We start from the raw sequence: 17,411 nt of genomic DNA on the forward strand, positions 1-17,411 counted from the left end.
GAGCACGGCAAAGACGACTCTGCAACTTCTCTTCCAAGTTACCCTTCTAACCAGAAACTTTCCCGGGCTCACACAGCTCCCTCCACCGGCAACCGCCATCACTCCATTGCGGCCACTAACTCCCTCCCCCCAGCCCCATACCATGCCCCATTCACCACTCGCTCTCACACTCCCCCAGCACCAGCGCCTCCTCCCCCAGAGCTCCCACCCCGGCCCACCTGCTGTGGCTCCCCACTGGCCCAGATCTCCTTACCTGGCTTTCGCCTCTCGTCATCCCGGAGCAGCTCCCAGCCCAGGGCGCAGTCTGGGGCTGCTGCGGCTCCTTTCTGTCCCACTCCTCCCTTTCAGACCAGCCACTTTCCCTCTCCTGGCTCTTGCAGCCCCGGCTCTCCCGCCCTAGGGGGGGAGAAAGAACAAACCGACTAAGAGATTAAGTTCACTTTCTGCTTGACGAGTCCCAGCGCCAGGAGCCTGCTGCGCACCAGGACTCGCCCAAAGTTAGTTACAGTATCTGCCTTCCAAGGCCGCCCACTCACCCACTACCTTGACTCAAACGTCTCCTCCCCCTCAGCGGGCGGGGGATTGAGCAGGGACAAATCACCCGCCCGGGCACCTGGTGGAGCAAATGTTTGCAGAGGGGAAGGCTGGGACAGCCCTGAAGCTCCAGGGAGAGGGCAGCACAGCCCGCCAGGGCCCAGAGCTGCGCCAGGCTCCCTAGTGCTTGGAAAGGCGGTGCGGGCTAGTGGCTAGAGCCGGGGCCCGGGGGCATCAGGCTGCTGGGGCTCTGTTCCCAGCTCTGTCACTGTGACCTCCATTTCCCCTTCCGCACTGTAGGGCTCGTGTTACCCACCTCTCATAGGAAGGGGGAAGGATTCATTAAATGAGCATTTACAAAGCGCTCCGAGACCCTCCTCCGGAAGGGAAAAGGGGGAACCCCTGTAACCCAGCTGTGGAAGGCAGCGCTGAGCCAGGCAGGGGAGAAGGGGAGCACCTGCAGTGCCTCAGGGTAGGGCGCTCGGATGTGGAGCATAAGGAGACAGGGAAGACCGCGGGGTGCAGGGCAGAGTCTTAGCTCTCGGAGGGCCTTCAGTTATACATTAAATTGAATGGCAAAAAGCAGCACTGCCCCAAACACCTCGAGAAAGGCAGAATAGGTCCCGGACAGCCCAGGAATACAGTGGGAAAACTTGGCACACAAAACTGCACGGGGAACATGAAGTGATCAGGGTTTTCCTTGTGCAGAGGAGGAGAGGGGCCCAGCTGAAGAGCTCCATTTGGAACAGAATGCTAGTTATGCAGAAGCTGCCTGTACCTGCAACTTCTCTCCTGCTCTGCCTCCAGGGTTACAGAAAGAAAGCCAGGCTTGCGTCTCCCCAGGATGCAGACAATACCTGCCCCTCTCCCCACTTTGCATGTCAGAAGAGCAGTTGGGAGGATGCACAGGGTGTAGTAGGAGGGGGAGTGAGAGGCACTAGTAAAACCATAGCCAGCAAGCACAGACCTGCCAGTCAGAAAGATAGCATATCCTCCAATGCAATACATGCCTGCAGGGCTGGGCTGCCACCTGTGCACAGATCACTGCCCCAGGGAAGACATTTACCTCCAGACCAAGCGGCTCTTACTTATCCTTATGAAATCCCAGTTCAAACATGCAATTGTTCCTTAATAGCTTCCTTATGTGCAGCCTATTGCTGAGCACCAGGGACGGGGCTGGGGCTGCCCTACCCCCACATAGTACATGAGCTGCTGCATCCTTCTAGATTGAGAAAGGAGCAGCACTGTACCTTGCAGACACACCAGCAGGACTTCTTTCCTTGCCACAAGCCATCAGAGACATGGGGGCACAGGGCACATCAGCTACTGATTAGAGCAGAGAGCCTGAAGTCTTTGCTGTATAGGTTCCTATGTTGCACTCATCACCACAGTATCTGAACACTTTCCAATAGTGCAGTAAGTACTGTGCCAAACATGAGTCTGTCATGTGTAACAAGGAGTCCGGTGGCACCTTAAAGACTAACAGATTTATTTGGGCATAAGCTTTCATGGGTAAAAAACCAACTTCTTCAGATGCATCATGTGTAGTTTGTTCTCTCATCCTATCCTTGGGGGAGATGCACCTATAATGAAGTGTGTTTTATTTTGTTCACTTTACCTGTTGCTCTGTATTTAAGTTAGAGAAGGCAAGGTTAATGAAAGGCACCTTGCACTTGGAGCAAAAGGTGGTGAGGTTTGTGATGGTCTCTAGCTCCTGTGGGAGTTCATTCCAGTCTCAAAAGGCCTCAGCTGAGCTTTACCCTCACTGTAGACAGTTCCACTGTCCCAGGGGAATCAGGCTCTCTCTGCTCCCCACTACCATCTTTGAGAAGGAAATGTTATCTAGGGGTTAAAACATGGGACAAGTGAGTTGGCAGTCCTGGCTTCTAGGCCCCTCCCTGGGAGGGAGTGGGATCCAGTGGTCAGAATAGGGGGCTGAGATTCAGGACTCCTGGCTCTGCCACTGGCCCAGTTTGGGTCCCAGGGTGCGCTCCTTCACCTCTGGATACCAGTTTACTCTCATATAACTGGCTATAACAACCATGGGGGTTGTGAGGTTTCCATATTTAATGTGTGTGAGGTCTCTGAGATCCTCCTATGGACACCAGAAGGAGGGCCCCACTTGGTCCCCCTTCTTTCAGTTGAGAGAGATCACAACTCCCACCCCCATCCCAACAGCTCTGCACCAGTTGGTGAAGCTAGGATGCTTAAATGAGAGACCTCTGCCTTGACGGAGCTGCTTGTATGGGCTGACTATGGCAGCTCAGCCCAGAAGCCCCTAATGGCTAGCTAGATTGGCACCTCCACACCTCAAGCTGCTGGGGTCCCTGGCTGGGGGGCCAGAGGACTAATTACTCCCTAGCATTACCTACGCAGTATCCATCCCATACCAGCAAAGCTTCTGCCTTCCGCCTCCAGCACTTAGGCAGCAGGTACAGAACCAGGACAGCAAGCCTTGAGCCATCACTGGTCTGTTTGCATGTGAAGCGCTCACTGCCCCACAGAAAAGAAGAGAAAAAGGACAGCAGGGATTGCAAGCATAGCCAGAGTCCAGCTGGAAAACTGGGATGGGACAAAGTTACCCTCCTTCCTTCACTCCACTCATCATTCAGCCTCATGAATCCTGGCTCCCAGCTGAGCGAACATGGCTTCTTCCAGAGTTCAGCAGAGTGCTCCAAGCACTAGCGTGGGTAGGAAAGTTCTGCCATTAGGTCAGACAGAGGACACTGTCCCTTCCCCCACCCATCCACACACAGTCCACCTGGCCTCTGTGGAATACCAAGCAGGGGACTCAACTCCACTCCCAGCCCTGTAAGGGCCTTTCTTTTGACCCAATCCTACAACATAAGAATCAGAGCTCCCTGCTGCTGGAATTAACCAGCTGAAAGAAACTCTTCTCTAGGGCAGATGGAAGTTACAGCTGTGTCACATAAGAATGCCTGGGGCATAATCAGAGCTGGGGAATTTTATGATGGTTGTAGCTCTGCAGCTGAGGTGACAATCAGGGAGATCACAGCTCCAGCTGCAGGGTGTGTGAATTGGACAGGAAGCAATCACCAAGACCCCACAGGAGTAGCAGTAGTGAATGAACAGCAAGTGCACAACAGGAGTGAGTGTAGGAGTAGGAAAGGATTCTGGGAAAGGTGAGAATTAGGTATTGGCCACTGCTGGAACCAGTCTGGATGGCCCTGAAATAAAAATGTCTCTGCCTGCATGAACACTTGTACACTCAGGCCTCTGCCTGCAGGCTCACATATGAAGGTATATAGAGGTACGTGCATGCGGGCTCATGCCACAGACAGGGGCATGAATGCTGGTATCTACACACATACCATATGCTGTATGCTTCTGGCTGTCTTTATGCTTCCCTCACCATTTTGGCAGGGCTCCCACCCTCCTTCCCTCTCCAGCCAAATGCTCCTCGCTCACTCCCTTGCTCTGTTCAGACACATGCTGACAGTGGAAAGATGAGAAGTTTCCCATTAATGCCCTTCTCCACCACACATCCTCATTAGACTGGTGCAGCGTAATAAGTGCTGCTTATAGGGAGATGTTGTTCTGGCTTTTCCAGAGCACAGAACTCTTCTCACCTGAGGAGCCATCCATATTACTCATATGCAGCTCCCAGCCCAGAAATCTCCCTATTCTCTGTCTATTCACCCCCTGCCTGCATGAGCAGTTCTGGTACTGGCTGGTCCCAGGAAGAGCTTTTTCCCTTCCCCTGGCCTAAGGGCTTACCTTTGCATGAGCAGCTCAGCCCATTCAGAGCCATTACAATAGGACCCATTCAGGGCCCCTGCCTGGCTACCCTTTCCCTGTTCAGACGATTGTCAGGTGAATAATTAGTTCATGGAATGCTGGTGCAGGGAATTTCTTCCTTGATTTGTGCCATTCCCCCTCCCCCCTCCCAAGGTGCATGCCAGGGTGTTCTGCAAGAGGACTATTTGGTCTCCTTAATAAGAATCTCATACCCAAAGTAGCAGCACCATACTAGATTTGAGGTCACTTCCTTATAACAAATCTATCCAAAATGATTAAAGAAGCCATTCGGTGAGTAACAAGACTGTCTTAGCTCCTAAGTTCAATGTTTTTTCCTCAGCAGCTCTCCTGAGGCTGCTGCTAATCCCCAGCGCTGGCTCCAGGCACCAGCACAGCAAGCAGGTGCTTGGGGCAGCTAATGGAGAGGGGCGGCACGTCTGGCTCTTTGGAAGGAAGAACCTGTCCCTGAATTGCCCCTGAAGAAGGCAGTGGCGGCGGTAGAAGTGCCGATCGTGGCTTTTTTTCCCCCCCTACCGCTTGGGGCAGCAAAAACGCTGGAACCTGCCCTGCTAACTAATCCCTTGCTTCCTATCATAACACACAGGTGGACACTACACAGGAGGGGTATGTGTCAGAACTTCCTCAACATGTCTGCAACTGTAGGTGGTGACAGCAGCCATTAAGGGAACCAGCAAAGGAGATTCAGGGCTTGAAACATCTCCTTTAACTATTACAAAATAAAATGGGAGCGGGGGAGGGCTTGGTTATTTTCTACTATTAGAAGTGTGAAATTTGTTCTTCCCTGTCTGTGGCAGACTGTCAGGAGTGGGGGCTGTCTCAGACTCTTCAACAACTGGGAGATGGATAACGCTATGAAGGCAGTAAGGTGGCAGGATGTGTTTAACATTTTGGAGAAAGTGAATCTTTCTCAGTTATTGGAATTAGGTGTGTGTTACCAATAGGTTTGGATAGAAATGGTGTGTCACCTATGTATGTAACACATGCACCAGATGCCACAGAATTCATTAAAAAAACCCCATGGCCCAACTGGCATCCCACAGGTCAGATCCAGCCCCTCAACACCCATTGTAGAACAAAATGGCATCCTCCCCCGGGTGTGACCTCACACACGTACTTGTGGGGTCCTGCCGCATGGAGGATGCCCTTTTGTGGAATGTCACTATAATGGTTGTGCCCTTTAAGGCATCCAAGTGTAGAACTGAATCATCCATGACAGAACAGAGCTAGTGGTACGAAGTCTTCATCAGGATGGAAAGTTTAGTGCAAAACTTGTTTGCTAAAAATTGTTGCGTGCCTTATAAAAAATGTCCTGGCATGCCCCCGCTTGACAGCCACACAAAAATCTCTTCCCTGGGAGGTGCCCCAGCATTCACTGCCTTGCCTCATGGGATACTACACGAGTTTTGGAGAGTGCAAGGCCTGAATTGCTAAGGCAAGAACTCCATGTCAGGGGAAGTAGGGGGAGAGAAAAAGTCCACTTTTTTTTTTAAATTCCTCCCTGGCTTTCTTTCGCCATCAAATTTTTAAATATTTTCTTTAAAGGCCCAGGTAGTTTTTTCCCTTCTACAGGTTACTTTTAAATCTCATATCACAACACTGCAGTGACAGAGGTAACATAGGAACTATTTCACAAACTGTTGAAATGCAAACACCTCTGGGAGGGACGGCTCCAGCTTTTTTGCCATCCCAAGCGGCGGCACTTCGACAGCCGCTCAATCGCGCCGCTTCATTCTTCTGCGGCAATTAGTGGGGGGTCCTTCGCTCCCAAGAACTAAAGGACCCGCTGCCGAATTGCCGAACATACCGCTCCTTTCCATTGGCCACCCCAAGCACCTGCTTCCTTCGCTGGTGCCTGGAGCTGGCCCTGGGGAGGGAGTAGGGCAGCATCTGAACTACACAGCAGTTCAGAGGAGCAAAGGAAGTGAGGAAGAATAAAAGTGAAACTGCAGAAGGAATTTACAGAGGGAGAATGGAATTCAGCCAGGAAAACAGAATTAACACCCCTATGCTCAGGATTATCCTCCCCTGGTTTTATAACAAGTGGAACCTTTAACAGATGGCAGGATCTTGTTTCAACATCTCATCAGAAAGATAGCAACCTTTGGCAGAATAGCCAATGTATTCCACAGACATAAAACAGTGCTCCAGAATATGAGTCTTCATTAAAAAAAATAGTCTGATCTCCCTGGCTGCAAAGAAACCCCTGAAAAATTTAATATAATATAACTGATGCAGTGATGTTTTCCTGAGTCTGCAGGCAGCCTGTATCACCCTATTCTTAGTTATGCCCATGTGTCAAACTCATCTCCAGCCAGTTGGCTCATTATTACATACAGTTCTAAGGCTCCAGCACCTAAGTACATATTTCATAAATTAATAGAAAAATTACCACACCCTCTATTCTCTGACAGAATTATAGTGCTCAGATAAGGAAGAGGGACAGACTTCCCCACACACTCATGTTGTATAGCAGCTTGCTCCATAAGTCTATGGAGTACAAATATTAGAATCTAGTCATCAGTAATGCCGCCAGAATCTCAGGCTTTTCTGTAACATTGCAGCTATAGGTACAGGTACCATTGAAATTTAGAGGGCAATGAGTCCATCTAGGCCACTGGGACCATAGGAGAGGAGTTGTCTCCATCATTGTATAGACTCACCACACCTGGAGAGAGATTTTCCCTCTAAATGTCAGTGTCACATCTATGCCATGTCTGAATTAATGGTTCCCTCTTCTCTCTGACAGGACAACACCCTCTGATGGGACACATTGAACACCCTTAACTGCAGTCCAGCAAGAGAGGGGAAAAGGAACAGTCCCCTGGCTGGTGGAACACACACCCCATCCATGTCTGCCTCACTTATGGAGAAGCTAGGAGTATTCACCCAATTTCACCCTTCAGACAGACTGGTTGTGGGGATACACAGGCAGCAAGAAATGATGTGCTGGGCTGAACTCAAGTGCAACAACCTGGTCAGCAGGAGCATAAAATTAGCTTCCTCCCACGCCACAGACAAAGCTAGCAGCAGGAAGACATGCACCAGACACTGGTTGACACCAGCCCCACCTGTCAGAGCCAGTCCAGTAACAGCAGCAGCAGCAGCTGCCCCTTGGCTGGTCTCCAGGCACCTTGTGGCAATTTCACACACTCCGTTCAGCAGGGATCCTTTCTGGCGTGGTAAATGACACACCTGAGATAATTTAGTCTGGTAACAGGCCATATCTGAGCAGACCTTGAAAAAGCCTGTGCGTCACACTTGCCAGACCCCAAGGCCAGGTCTACACTAGAGACTGTTGCTAGTATAGCAATGTCAGTTAGGGGTGTGATATTTTGTTTTGGTGACATTTCTGCAGCAAAAGCCCTAGTGTACCACAGTTATACCAGCAAAAAAGGGTTTTTAGTGGTGTAGGTTTCTCGCTTGCTGGACCAGTGTACCAGCAAAAGCACTTTTTGCTGGTATAAGCTGCATGAACACTTTTGCCAGTATAGCTCCACTAGCAGTCCCTCCTAGTACAGACCTGGCCAACAGGAGATCTCTGAACACCAGCACCAACATCCAGTCCCCCCATGGGCTTAAGCAAAAAAGTCTTCAGCCCCCTCCCTCCCTGCTGTCTGGAGCCCATAAAGCAGCATTGCTCCCCACCTGCCTGGGGAGACTGACAGCCACTTTGCAGAGCAGTAGAAGGGCTTCACAGCACAGGCACCATCCTTCACCAAGGCACTGCTAGAGAAGGCAGTCCAGCAATGAGGGACACAGGATACCACCAGCTTGGAGAAGGGAGATGTTGGGATGGTACCAAATTGGTGTGGCCATACTGAATGAATGATGTGTGAGCATAACTTGACATGATTGAAACATGCCTGAATGGCTGCAGAGGATCCTGGGAGCAGGTTCTCTTTAAGCAGAAGCAAATTTGATAAAGGACTGGCAAAGTCTGCGTGTATGATCGATAGCAGTCGGCAAATATGGGCCCATACAAAAGTAAGTATCATATGTATAAAATTCCAGCCTGGAGCACAGGTTGACCTGGTTATAGTGACCTTACAGCAGGACCATCACACAGAGAGATAGAGCGAATGATTGATGAGTGAGTAAATGTGGGGTGATTTCCATTCGGTACCACCCCCAACCCCTTCTAAAATACTAATCAGGTAAAAATTAGTAACCACATGCCCTCTGGACATGCTTTTAAGACTCCTTCAAGGAAAGAGTATAAGAATCAGGCAAAGTAAATTACTGTGGCTGGGACTCCTTAATTAATGCTTGAAGCAGCAATGCTGCTAGACAGAGTAGCCAAAACTCTGCTCCATGGGCTCGAGTAGGACTGTGAACCAAAGGGGTCTCAAGGCAACCAAGGCCTTGCCTCGAGGGAAGCTGAGACAGACCAGAGGGCTGAGAAGATCAGAGTAGGAAGAAAGAAGCCGTCTATAAAATTGGTAACCATCTTCTCTGTTTGCCAAGCAGGAACTGCGGGAGGCTAGTGCAGGGCCTGTTTGTGAAAGAGAGACTCATTAAGAGGATTGTATAGCTCTTAATGTCTAACATAGGAGTTATGTGCTTAATATAACCCTTTACTGCTTGTGTAATTCCTTCTCAATAAACAGCTGTGTATTGAAGATAATTACTGTGACCTTTTTCCACTGGTATGACAGTAATCTGCGGCACTGGGAGCCAGTAAAGATCCATTTTGGGGTAGCAGCACCCCCTGTTGTCAACATTTGGTAACAGGATGTTTTACTGTCATGTCTAAGTGAAAAGGTCTTTAAAATGAATCAAACTGTGTCTGAACCGGTTGCCAGCATGAAGAGACGGAAATATACCGGTGAGCAGGGTTATATTGGTCGTTCCTGGAGTCAATGATGTTTTGCAAAAACAGATAGGGAAGGGTCGTCGTACCAGGAGACAAGCGGGATGCTCCAAAGCCCCTGGGTATGGTTGAGAAGTGCTTACTGAGACAGGCATGTGAAGATCTTGGCTCTGATCCATGGCTGCCAAATGCTATTCCGGTCCCATACAAGGAAGGGTGTTTGGATGAAATGCTGTTAAAATATCAGACATGTGGTACACTTACTCCTAAAAAGGAACAAATAATGTTTGGACAGCATTTGGACAAATGCTGCTTTTTGAATTATGTATCAGGCTGTGAATATGTTTGCAGAGGAGCGTGAGATTTGAAAACAGGAGAAGGAAAGTTTGCAACAGGAGCTGGAGAAGCTGAGATTACAAAATGAGGGGATGAAAAGATTTGCAAAAAACGCAAAATGTAACTAATGTCCAGCAGACGGCTGCTTTAACTCAAACTTGTCAGGAATTGGAATGCGAAATGGATGCACAAATGCGGGGGACAGGGGGAGTATAAATTGGAGGCAAAATGATATAAAGGGGCTGTGTCAGTTTTAACTGAACAGGCTACAAAGCCACCTGGAAAAGGGAATCATAAGAAATGCATTGAAGTGATTAATAAGCTGGAGTCTGCTTTGGTGGCTAGGAAAACTATTTGTAGCATGGGTTTTGATCATAATCCCTGGAATGAGGAGGGTTAGGGAAACGTCGTGAAGGAGTGGCAGAGGGCAAAAGTGCAAGAGAAGGTGGAGGAATATGTACAGCCAAGTGCCCCTCCACCTCCATATGAATGTGTGAAAGAGGAAAAGAATGGCAAAATGGGGGAGAGATTCATGAAGAGTCATTAGGTAATGTTACAAATTCCCCAGCCAATCACCTGTTCCCAGAAGTCCAACGTCTTCCCTCCTATTTATTACAGTGAGGAGCATGTTACAAATATACCTGAAAGATCCCAAAGGATCTCACAGCTCTTCACACAACTCTATTGAAATGTAGCCATTTCTGGAGCAGAAGGGAGTTTGGCCAAGGACACCGGAGCAAACAAATCCAACTCTTACAAAAATGCCCTGGGATGTTTCATGCTTCTGCACAGTCCACAAGGTCTCTAGTTTCAAAGGCCCATCTGAACATCACACATACAGCAAAGTGCATGAAGCCAGGCTAGCTACAGTGACAAGGATACAAGACTGATCTGAATCATCTGAGATCTAAACAGCTGCTTCCAGCCCATCCAAGGCTTTGAAAGCCTACGCTGAAGCCAGGTATCCATCCCATTCAGTGGATTACAACTCTTGCAAACAGGCAACTGTGGGTACCTCCGATCCAGGCCTGCATCTGCTGCATCCAGACCTGCTCAACTGTAAGGAGTGAAAGTTTATAAACTGTCACAATCTCAAACAACAAAGTTGACAAGGAAAGGTGCAAAAGTGAGGCAAAGACTGAATTAGTCCAAACAAAAGGGCCTACTGATATAACTCAAGGACTGTGTTAAGGTCATGCTTGGTAAACAAAAAAAGTGTGGAACTGGAAACTAGCGAACCAAAAATCAGTATGTTGGAAACTAGGCCTAACTGGTGAGCAAAATAATGAGGGGAGGGGCTATTCTGTCCATCACATCCCTTCTGGAGTCCTTGAAGAAAGAAACTTTGAGGAGAAGAACTGGCTACTGGAACAAGCTTCACCATCATGCTTACAGACATCTTGCTTATACTCATGCTATGTGTAGGATCCCACCCTGCAAATCAGCTCAGCCCACTACCGCCCTGACCAATCTGGGGATGGTGGGAGGGAAGGGGGAGCTCTTGTCCCAGTGAACTTTGAGTGGGAAAAGTGGAGGGAAACCAGCCAGCAAAGTTGGATACACAGGGGGAGCAAGTCCAGCAGCTACTCAAGACACACACCACAAGGGAAGAGGTTATGCTACTAACTCTGCACCTGAAAAGTCCTGCCCCTGGACAGCACACAGTGCAGGCAGCCAAGTGCGCTGGGGGAGGGGGGGGGAGCTGCCCCAGCAGGGCCCCCACTTTCACTCTGGACAGTTTGCCTTCCCCAGGCTGCAATAAATTCAAAGTCCTTCCCTGAGACAGAGATGAAGACAAAGTATCATTATCAGAACATTAAACTCATCCAAGCCATAAAATCAATCCAGAGAGTGGATGGACAGGAGGATTCTGTGCAATAAGCACTTTTGCAAGATGATCAGTCACCAGGATGATGATGAGGTGATGGTATTTTATGGATATCAGAGGACAGCAGCCCACAGCCAGCATCTTTGCTAGCTCTCCCCCTCCCCACTATTTCACTTTCAATAACTTGACTCATCAGGTAATATTGACTTTAGCAGCCCTGCCCCTCACTCCACTGCTCCCCTCACCTCCAAACTCGGTGTGAATACAGAGCTTAGCATATTTTTTAGAAATCTCTCTCTAAGAAAGACTCTATGCAACCCTTTCTGCAGCATCTGGGCCCTGAACAGAACTACACTGGGTTTAGGGACACAGTGCCACAGCAAAACTGACTCCCCAGGGAGCACTGCTGGCCAGGGAAGGGGGCCAGGCCAATATCATAGTAGTATTATGGTAACCCAGTTGAGACAAGGGCCCACTGTGCTAAGCATTGTACAGTCATACAGGCTATGTCCACACTTCAAACATTACAGCGGTACAGTTGCTGTAGTGCTTCAGTGGAGACACTTACCACAGCAACAGGTGGGGTTCTCCAAACCAGGTGCCAGCTCATGCCAAAGTCTCCCTCTCTCAATGGAATACTGACAAATATACCTGGAATCAGTCTTGCTCATCTCTGCGTTAGTATTGTTAAAATAAATATTAGAATTCTAAGAATGTGTTTAGATTTCATTGAATGCTTGTGAGTTGCTGCATGAATTAATCTCAGTTATAACATCCATATTCCACATTGCAAAGTAATATCTGAGTGGTTGTCTTGTGAGCCTCAGTGACTGTGTAAGTCACCAGACAGGAGAGACGTATTAACTAGTGTGACGTATTGACCTCCTACAAAAGGTTTTATGTTCTGCCCAAGGAAAGGTCCAGTGATACCAGATGGACTATTGTGGGATGTTAGAGAGGACAAAAGACATTGGTTGTTCTGCCCTCCCTGGGAAAATGAGTCATACAGGAGAATTCCTCCCATTAGCTAAGTGTGCAACTCAGAGCAAAAGGAAGAAAGGGGATAAAACAAACCTTTACAAGAAGGAACAGGATATCTCTGTTGCTTAGACAAAGTTTTCTAGACACAAGCAAAAGAACCCCGGTGCTTGTGGACATGAAGGACATGAAGCTTCTGTAATAAGCAAGCTCTTTTATTACTTTTAAAAACTTGAGATTATAACTCATTTGTGTATATGTTTCCCTGCTTGAACCTCGTAAAAAATTATTTTTCCTACTTAACAAATCTTTATATAGTTTATTATAGGCTTGGATACAAACATTGTCTTTGGTGTGAAATCTAAGTGCAATTGACCTGGGGTAAGTGACTGGTCCTTTGGGACTGGAAGTACCCTGAATATTGGTGTGATTCTTGGTGTAAGGGACCATCTATCATAAAAGTTTGCTCACCTGGGTGGCGAGACAGATTGGAGAACTCAAGGGGACTGTCTGACTTCATGTTCAGGCTGTTCTAGTGCCTGAGGAGTTTACACTTGATAATTGGTTGGTGAAATCTAAGTATAGAACTCACAACGAATTTGAGGTTTCTGCCCTGGTTCTTAAAAGACTGCCCTGCGTCAGTACTCATGCTCTTAGGTCACGGCAGGCAGCATTACAGCTAGGACAAAGAATTATTCCATCATCTTAGTGCTGTCCACACCAGGGATTAGATCAGTTTAACTATGTCGCTCAGTAGTATAGATTTGTCAAGTTTTTGAGATGCAGCTATGCTGATGTAACTTTGGAGTACAGACCAGTTCATAGTGGGACATAGGCCCTGCCTTGGAGAGTTTACAATCTAAAGACAGCTGAAGGGTGGGAAGAGAGGCACAGAGGGGTGGTGACTTGCCCAATGTCATCCAGCAGGTCGGTGGCAGAGCTAGGGATAGAACCCCAGGTCTCCAGTCTCCCAGGCCAGTGTTCCGCCAACTAGGCCCCTATCTGGAAGCCTGCCATGCAGTGGGAACCCAACGGCATCATGGGGAGTTCAAGCCCATGGTCAGGAGATTCTGGCTTCCAATTTGGTTCATGGATTAATCCATCCCCTGCCCCACTAGCTTTCACTATGATAACTCTTTGAAGAGCCAGTTCGGGAGGAGAAGAACCATGTCTCCCCTTCTTACTACACAGAAGCCATCGCTGCCCAAAGGAGACAGCAGAAACTGATAACACCAGGTCTGGCTTAAGCCTCCCACTCTGCACTGTATCTGTCTGGCAGGGGGCACCAGCGAGAGAAGATATCTGCCTTCCCCTTCCTTCTACTGACATTTGTGAGGAGAAGAGACTTTATTTTCCATATGAAATCCAAGGTTTGGGTAGCTTGAATTTACTGCTAGCCTAGGGAAGGCTGCACTGAGCCAGATCCCTCTCCCCCTGCAGCTTATACCTGCCTTCAATCTAACCAGCGTGCTCAGGGCAGTGAGTAATGTAAAAAGAGTGCAGTACCTGATGCTGGAACAAAAGATAGTCTGCATATTCTGGCACATGCACTGCACTGGAATACCAGGGGATGGGGTCTCTGCAAGAGAGAGAAACAACATGGGGGGGTGGAGATAAGCATTATATGAAGGTCATCAATTAATTGCAAGCGTGTGATGGACTCACTGGCCATGACAGGAGCTTTCTAACTCAAGCACTTCACAACCCTGCTGAACTGCATAGCTGATTTATACCTGTGCTGAGCCCACCAGCCCAGCAATTACCCTGTAAAATACAGAAGGGGAAACACGTGCTCGCTTTGACGGAACATGATTTTGTTTGACTGGAAAGGCATAAACCTTCAATACAATCACTTTGACACAAAGGTTTTGCTGGTCAATAACTCTACAGTGGAAATTGACCTGTCTGGGCTGCAGCAACAGAGGCATTGCACCATGGAGCAGGGCAAGGACAGTCCCTCTGTATAATGCACCTGAAATAGCAAAATCCATCTGGGTTCCTCTTTACCAAGAAGATCATCAGTTAGGAGCAGTCACAGAAAACTAACTTGCCATGCAAGCCCACCCAGGAAATTAAAAGAACAAACTCCCCACACCTGTGGGGCTTACCCAAATGACCCCTCTGGACAGTGTGTATGGTGGGAGTGGGGGGTGGGAACTGGGAGTCCCATCTCCCACTGACTCTGTGCACATGGAATGGACAAAGATGTGGGGAAATATGTGAAGCTTTGGAGTTTGACTAAGCGACCACCCTGAGGAGAGGAACATGATAAGAGAATGCAAATACCTGAAGGGCATGAATGAATACCAAGCAAGGAGAGGGTTTAGTAACTCCAAAGCCACACATTTCATAGCTTAAGCACTTTAAAGAGTTCTCTAATTAAAAGCCCTGAGAGTGCTGATTACTTGAGGGTTACATACGGGGGAGAATGAGGAAGAAGAGGTTGAAAGGAAAATATAGGCTGAGCCCCAAGAAAAAGCTTCCTAGAGACTGACAATTAGGATTGGACAGGTGAGGATGAATTTCACACTGTAATGGCTGCATCACTATGCTGGGACTTCATGTTTTTTAATTTCTCCTGGCAGATTAATACTGAGGCTGTGAGCAGACGGCAGAAGAGATCAAGAGAGAAGGTGGGGGAGGGAAGTTTGAAGGGCTTGATGAGAATGCCAGAGGTGGGCTTAACATCAACCAGAAAAGTGCTGAGACCAGAATGTTGGGTCAGGCTCCCTTCACACTGAAGTCTCCTGCCTCAACGGAAAGTCTGATCTTGACTATCAGCTGCCAAATCATGGATGTTGTTTCCCCAAAACCAGGTTAGCATCCTCCTTACAGACCTGGCTGCACAAAAGGCCCTTGTTCAGAGTCCTTATCTGGCTCAGGATGGGGAGGAGCTGGAAAGTCCTGCTGCTTAATGTCCTGTACAGATGCCAGGAGCCGTCAGAGCTCTGCTTTGTGTTCATTAGGGGCTGGCTGGCTGGCTTGCTGGAGCAGCCCTTTGCTAGGGCAGGTAATGAGGGAACCCTCTCAGCACAGGGCACGTTAAAAATAAAGCAGTAAAAATAACAGCCCACTTACACTGGAGATTAATTTGGGTCCCCATGCCACAGTGCCCTTGCTGGGGGAGAAGGAGCATCTTCCCACTGGTGTGGGTATTTTAGTAGGCAATGCTGCAGCCTGGCTGTTTAGACTAGGGCTGTCTGGGCTACGAGGTCAATAGTGGAGGGAACAGCCTCAGCTGCAGCACATGCCCAGTGCAGGCAGCAGTTCCATATGGACATGACCAAGGGAGCAGGTGAACCATGAAGCCAGCTAGTGGTAGAGCTGGAAACAGAATGCAGAAGCCCTGAATCAGGCTAGAGGCAGGGGGAAGGCACTGCCTTCTGAAGTGAACTGTACCGGCTTTAGCTTTGCCCCAAGAGAGCTGGAAGGGGGAGGGGTGCAGGGGGCAGCCTGTCACTCACTTCCCTCATTCCTATTCTCAGGCCCTTTTTTCTCCCATTTCCTTTGTTTCAATCTTCAATGAACAGGAAGAAAAGGGAAGGAGCCTTGACAAATCCGATCAAGGTTTAGACAAGCCAGGCCATGCACTAATGAGGGGCAGGGGAGGCAGCAGAGAAGAATGGCAGCCCCCCAAAATGTTTGGTGCACAGAGGGAAAGGGATTAATGCCAAACAGGGTAAAGAGCCACAAGGAGTAAGTCCCCAGTCTGCTAAAATAAATTGCTGCAGGGTCCCTTCTGGTCCTCCACCCTAAAATGGACTTTTCCCTTCCAATCCTTTAGTTCTCAAGCGAAGCAGCCCAGGCCTCTGCCACTGTGTCCAGCTGAGCTTGGAATTTAGAGATCAAAGGTTCTCTGGAAACAAGAGGATTTGGGGAGGGGAATCTCCAAATGTGCATTAAAGAGACATCCCTTTGTAACAGACACAAAAGAAGATCGTTTGCTCACCAGGGTTTAGCTGGACAAAAAAGGAGGAATGTTCTTCCTTCTCGTTTTACAAGGCAGGTGCTGTGGGAGGCTAATAGGAATCTCAAGGGCTGTCCTGTGGACTTAGCGCACCCCCTACCCAGGGATGAGGAGTGGTGTCTGGCAGTAAGGGACTGAGTAGAGTGCGCCATTGAACAGAGAGGGAGCCAGCAATCCCAGCATTCTTCCCCATCTTGCCTTCTACCCTAAACTCACTGGTTTGGGCAAGCAGAGACTGGGACAGCAGGAGACTGAGTAGCTTTAACTTCTTTACAAGAGGAGCAAGAAAACCAACCTTTGGAGGATGCTGAGATGACAGGGCAGCTGGCTCCTGTACTGCAGATCTGGTGGTAACACGTTGGTTGAGGGGACACTTCCCCAGTTACAAGTTCATGGCTTCTGCAGGCAGAGAGCAGGGATAGCACCAGTATCACAGAGACTTCTAGTTTCAGCTAAGTTTGGGGTCATCCCATCTCACCATCACCTGGAAACACAAAAACTGCTAATAATTAATTATCAGGTTACAAAACAAAAGGAGAGTGGGACAGAGATTGAGGCGAGGCCCCAGGAACTGCAGTGGGTTTTAGGGTGACCAGATAGAAAGTGTGAAAAATCAGGGGTTGGAGGGAAATAGGTGCCTATATAAGTAAAAGCCTGATATATCGGGACTGTTCCTATAAAATTGGGACACCTGGTCACCCTAAGTGGGTGAGGTGGAAACTCCTCAGTGTGAAGTCATTCTGCAGAAGGAATATAGGACATATGCATAAAGGACACTGCACCTCCACCAGCTCAGTCCCCTATGAGTCCCAGCAAGGGGACAATCTCACTTGAGCAGACTCTCCAAATCTGGGCATACAGTAAATAGGCTCAGAACTGCAACTCAGTGCTGCCCACATCCCCAAGTACTGCATCTGGATGAAGGTTTATCCCTTCAGGATCCTTGTATCTCTGGTCAAATCTGTCTTAACCAAAAACTCAATTGATCAGCAACATTTGGTCTTCCAACACTGCTTGTCTAAAGGTTGAGGCTGTAATGAAGCAGCATGGTCCCATGGAGAGAGCGCTAGGGTGAAACCAGGACTCCCGGGTTCCATTTCTCACTCTGCCACTGACTATGTGGCCTTGAGAGAATCCCTTCCCCTATCAGGGCATCAATTTCCCCATCTGGGGATAAG

The 17,411-nt window shown here is 48.6% G+C and overlaps 1 protein-coding gene across 1 annotated transcript in view; it reads right to left on the bottom strand.

Moving 5' to 3' along the window:
• The window catches only part of LARGE2 (LARGE xylosyl- and glucuronyltransferase 2), a 52,189-nt gene that overhangs the window by 24,194 nt on the left and 10,584 nt on the right, over positions 1 to 17,411 (bottom strand). Inside the window, exons 2-4 of the mRNA XM_030559943.1 lie at positions 16,529 to 16,717; positions 13,773 to 13,845; positions 254 to 396 (exon numbers count right to left, since the gene is read on the bottom strand). The gene's annotated coding sequence lies outside the window, so the exon portion shown is untranslated. The remainder of the gene's footprint in view (positions 1 to 253; positions 397 to 13,772; positions 13,846 to 16,528; positions 16,718 to 17,411) is intronic.

This window comes from Gopherus evgoodei, chromosome 4 (genome assembly GCF_007399415.2).
Source record: "Gopherus evgoodei ecotype Sinaloan lineage chromosome 4, rGopEvg1_v1.p, whole genome shotgun sequence".
In the NCBI taxonomy this organism is placed as follows: domain Eukaryota; kingdom Metazoa; phylum Chordata; order Testudines; family Testudinidae; genus Gopherus; species Gopherus evgoodei.